This window comes from Myripristis murdjan, chromosome 7, assembly GCF_902150065.1.
Source record: "Myripristis murdjan chromosome 7, fMyrMur1.1, whole genome shotgun sequence".
In the NCBI taxonomy this organism is placed as follows: domain Eukaryota; kingdom Metazoa; phylum Chordata; class Actinopteri; order Holocentriformes; family Holocentridae; genus Myripristis; species Myripristis murdjan.
In genome coordinates, this window is record NC_043986.1 from 27,883,129 (window position 1) to 27,888,498 (window position 5,370).

Sequence of the window (5,370 nt, forward strand, 5' to 3'; positions counted from 1 at the left end):
GTCGTCCACACACACAAAGAAAAACACACACACACACACACACACACACTCCTTGTATCGCCCAGCAGGGTGCCTTGTTCGGTGTGACAGGGGCAGGGGAGGCAGTATGCTCTGCAACACCGGCTGCCGTCGCATCCCATCAGAGCACAACAGCACATCCATACAGGATTTATTAAGTTAGTCCTGTTACGTAACATCATCTTGAGCCACACGGAGCCAGAGGGGGGCAGACACGCAAGCAGCTTCTGTGCTGACAGGATGGAAACACAGAGAGGGGGAAAGAGAGAGGTACACGGGATGAGAGAGAGAGAAAGAGAGAGAGGAGGAAGAGGGTTTGATGAACAATGGAAGAAGGGGAGAGGTAAGTGGAGAGAGCAGAGTGTGTGGAGTGAAGGAGGCCAATCAGAAGACAGGAGGAGGGGAGGGCATGTGTGAGGAAGAAACGAGAGAGAAACTGGGGAAGCAGAGGAGGAGAGGAAGTGATGGACAGCACCATTTTCAAAAGTGCGGCAATGTGGGAGGATGGAGAGCTGTGGAACGGCCTAATCAGCTGTACACACACACACACACACACACACACAGCGGTGTTGTTCTCCACTATTTGCGGCTGCAGCAGAGGAAACACTGCGGTGGCTCTCATGAAAGGCAGCACGTCCTTGGTCCTCGCTTCCTGGAGAGAGGTGACCTTGACTAATCTCACACATATCTGGCAAACTGTTCTGCAAAGCACTGCAGAACGAGTGTGCACGTGTGTGTGTGTGTGTGGCAGTGTGTGTATGTGTGTGTGCGTGAGCATTTGCCCATGCTGTGCTGCAGAAATAAGTGAGAGAGAGTTGAATTCAAGGAATGAGAGCTGCTCTGTGACACAGGCATGGAAATTCCTGTGCTAAAAGGAGGTTTTAAAATAAAGAGGTTTATAAAGGTTTGATGGTGCAAATATAAAAAGAGTTTAGCAGGAAGGGGCAGACAAACAAAGACCCCCACCCCACACACACACACACCTCCTGCCCACCGTGTCTGAGCAGACTGCAGTGGTAATGCAACTCACGACTTGCACCCTATAGGTCGCAAAAAAAGGGAGGGGTGTGTGTGTGTGTGAAAGTGTGACTCACTCCTGCTGTGCTAAACTACAAGAGTCTCCTTGAATACCTATCGCAAACAGGCACACACACACACACACACACACACACACGGACTGATACCCCAGGCTGCACGACTGAGTCACTGCTATTAATCCAAGAGAGTGATCCTGTGGCTGTATGTGTGTTTGTGTGTGTGTGTGTGTGTGTGTGTGTGTGTGTGTGTGTGTGTGTGCATGATACAGTGCTGTTGTTATTCAGTGTTGCTCATTTTAAGCCCCTCTGGTCCTGTGCAACACTTTTGCTGTCTAGTGTTTGGACACTAAACTCACCAAACTCAAAACTCACCAGTGAGAGAGAGGGAGAGTGAGTTTTGAAAACCGAACAGAAATATGTTATGAAATCGCAATATGGCTAAGTGCAATACCCATTTTGCAAAAACTGCAATTTTACAATCATTATGAATCAAGTATAGTGGTGTTACTGAGATGCACTGGTGTACAATCTGTATTTCTCCAGTCATAAGAAAAAAATTTCTTTGGTACAGACCGCAGTAAAAAAAAAAAAAAAGAAAAAAAAATCACCACAGTATCATCAGTTTAATAGATTTTTTTTTCCAGAGAAAAAGAAAATTAAAATGGAAAAAATGGTCATTCCTACCAAAATTGTGAATAATATCGCAATTACAATAATTGTGAACTTAATTACAATATCATTTTTTTTTTACCATATTGTTCAGACATGATATTCACACATGACCATCCATCCATACAGTCATCTCTGTGTGTGTGTGTGTGTGTGTGTGTGTGTGTGTGTGTGTGTGTGTGTATTTGTGTATTTATGCTGAGTCATCCACTGTATCCACTGTTTACCATCTATAAGTCCATCATGATGGTAAAATCCACTACAAAAAAACAAACAACCAAAAAAAAAAAAAAGGCTGGGCGATATATCGATATCTTATCGTGATGCAGCATAAGTGATGATGCCTTTTCCTTGTTTTAAAGGCTGCATCGCGGTAAACAAATGCAACTTTCTGAACTTATTGGTCTGTTCCAGCTGTTTTATTATTTGCCTGCTTGGTCATTATATCCATATTGCTAATGATTGTTGATCAAAAATCTCTTGTGTGTAAATATATAATGAAAGCACCAACAGTCATCCCTACACTATCGTCACAATATCAATATTGAGGTATTGATATTGGATAACATGATATCTGATTTTGTCCATATTGCACAGCCATAATTCACAGTAATTTCAATATCTGTGTAATTAGTAATATAACAAATTATTTAGGTTTCACTTATTCTATTACAGCCACCAATCGCAACACAAGCCACATACAATACAAGAATTATGTTGAATTATCCAAAAATGATATACGTAGTCTTTCATGTCACAGTTTAGATGAGATACAAGAGAGAAAAGTTTCCCTGTGTGTGACTGTTTCTGCTTCCTTGATTTTATCAGGCAACAATTTACCCACTAACCCAGAGGAGCACAGGCACAGCAGCCGACTTATCCCAGTTTTAAAAGGTAGCAGAAGATGAAGGTTGAGGATGTTATGGAAAAATAATGTAATGAGCTGCTTCAGGAATAAATTAACATTATAAATTTTGAAATGGGTGACAAGTAATGAATTATTACTCTTTTGTGCAACAAGCCCAGCTCCGATGACTGATGATTAAGGACACTACGCGGTCTCCATGGCCTCTTCAATAACTCACATGATAAATTCTGAATGGTGAAAACACAAAACAAGTTAGAAGCTAGTATGTCTTGCAAGTTAGTAGCATTTCTATTCCTGTACATAATGTCCCCAAACTCCATATGCTGCCTCAGAGCTGGGAAGTCTTCCTCTGATTTAAATAATAGATCTGTGGGTTGAATGCAGCGCTGCATCACTCCAATACGCAGTCTCTAACTGACTGGATGATGATGATGACTCACTCCGTTATCAGGATAGACTGCACAGTCAGCAGCTTCTAATAGTAGATGTTCTGCCTGGGAAACTAACAATACATGCCACCATTAATGGTACAATAGCCTCCTGCCACTCAGGCGCAACGGGGCCGTAAGGAGGAGGCTTTAATTGCAAAGGTGATTGTTTTGATTTAATGATATTCGGCGTGTGTGAGAAGTGAAGGTTAAAAACAAATCATCTAACTCATGTCAAAGCCTTGGAGGCCACTGCAATAACATCAGGATAGCCATGTTTGCCAGTGCAGGTGGCCTGGCAGTTCCTGCAGCCCACAGCAATAAAAAGAAACACAGGATACAGGATACAGGACTGTCGTGAGAGGGAAATCTGATACTGAACACCGAGATCCCTTTGTTACAGATAAAAGCAGCACTCTTCTGATTGGGTTCTCTGGATGGAGAATGGACTACATTTAACAAATTATTTCAGTATTTCTGGCACTAAATCTAACCTCAAAATGTACATGCACTCACCCTAAGCTCAGAGCCTCAGTTTTCTAATAAAAGACAAACTCTGACATGCAGCTTTTTCTGTTCACTGTAAAACGTATGATTTTTACACCATATACAGTACACCAGGTAAGAACCCAGTCAGCAGTGGCAGATATTTACTAAGGCTGGGACGATATGCTTACCTCCCGAGTCGATACTACCACAGTATTTGGGCGCACATTCGATATGTACTCCAACTCTTAAGTATTGCAATTCAATAGTACGATTTGTGATTTTTTTTTTAACACAATTTTGAATCATACACTTCTGGAGACTGTATATCAACTGTTAAGACTATTGAAGCAACAGTATGGTGACTCTACAAACATTATGATTTGATATTATAAATTATTACAATTTCAGTTTTTTAATTATACTGACTCAGGAATCAAAAAAGATATAACAATCATACAAAAAAAAAAAAAAAAGAGATTGTGATACTTAAGTGAATTAATTTTTCCCCCACCCTTAATATTTACCAGTTAAACCAATAATGCAGAGCTAATTATCTTTTTTATGTGATTTATATGATTTTTATGGGATGTTCATCCCTTCTGTAGAGGACAGTGGTGGAAAGTAACTGAAGAAGAAAGAATGATTAATTTTAAGAATGTTAGCTGGGTGGAAGTCCAACTTCATGGCAGGAGGCTATTTTTATTATTGTTATTATTATTATTATTTTTTATTTACTATCCAACAACATAGTGGCTGGCTGAATGCGTTATCATAAAAATATGCGTTGCCTTACAGTGAAAAAAGGACTTAGATATATCTAGTTGACACCAATCTGCACAAAAAAAAATGATTATGGAAGCTTAAAATGGCAGGTAAGTCCGTAGTTTAACTAACTAAGTGAAAGTTATCTTATGCAATAATGTCATTTGTACAACATCATTTTTATCACTTTATAACAAAGTTTCATAATACTCTGCACAGAGCAGTGAACAAATGACAAATCACCTGAATGTAACGCTATGCTGTACAGGATATACTTTTGTACTGAATGATTCTCCAGAGGTGGGCGTGTGATCAGAGGACTGCCAGGCCTGAACCACCTGAGAGAAACCAGGAAGTTGTTGAGAAATGCAAAGTAATGCTGAAACAGTATGCTGGAAAAGACCATACGTGGCCAGCGAATAGAGCAAAAATAAGGAGCGTGTTGCATAGCCTTAGAGTCCGGTCTGCTCTCTGCAGCTCAGCAAAGAGCAGCAACAGTGACTTAGGCTTTGTCCACAATCCTGCAGAGTCACTCCAGTGCTGCAGCGGACGCAGAGCAGCTTTAGATAAGAGCTACAGCTCGGCTCTTACAGGTCCATCAATCAACACCACACTTAACACAGAGGTGAGGGGAAAAGGAGGGGAGAGGAGAGAGAGGTGCATTGAAAAGGAAATGAGAAAGACGGGATGATCTACTGTACGAGCCGTGCAGGGGACAGAAAGAAGACGAGAGGAAATAGGAGCTCAGAGATTACGTCACACACAGCCGGGGACAGAGGAGAAAAATATCAGGGGGGCTGTGAAAGATGTGCTGAATCTGACTATGAGCCATAATCATATCACAGTTAAACCTGAAGAAATTTAACTCAGAATGAAATGTCCATGTGAAAAATGTGACGTCTAGTCTGGCAAAGGGATTACCCCAATTAAAAGTTAAACTGACATGAGACAATTATACAGAATTTATTGCCAATCTTGAGATATTTTGTCTTAACTGCAGTACTTTCTGATCATTTGCATAGGTGAAATATAACATCGTGCATTTGAGGTGACCATATTTTTCCGAAGTGGACACAGTGCAGTTTGGAATGAAAAGCTT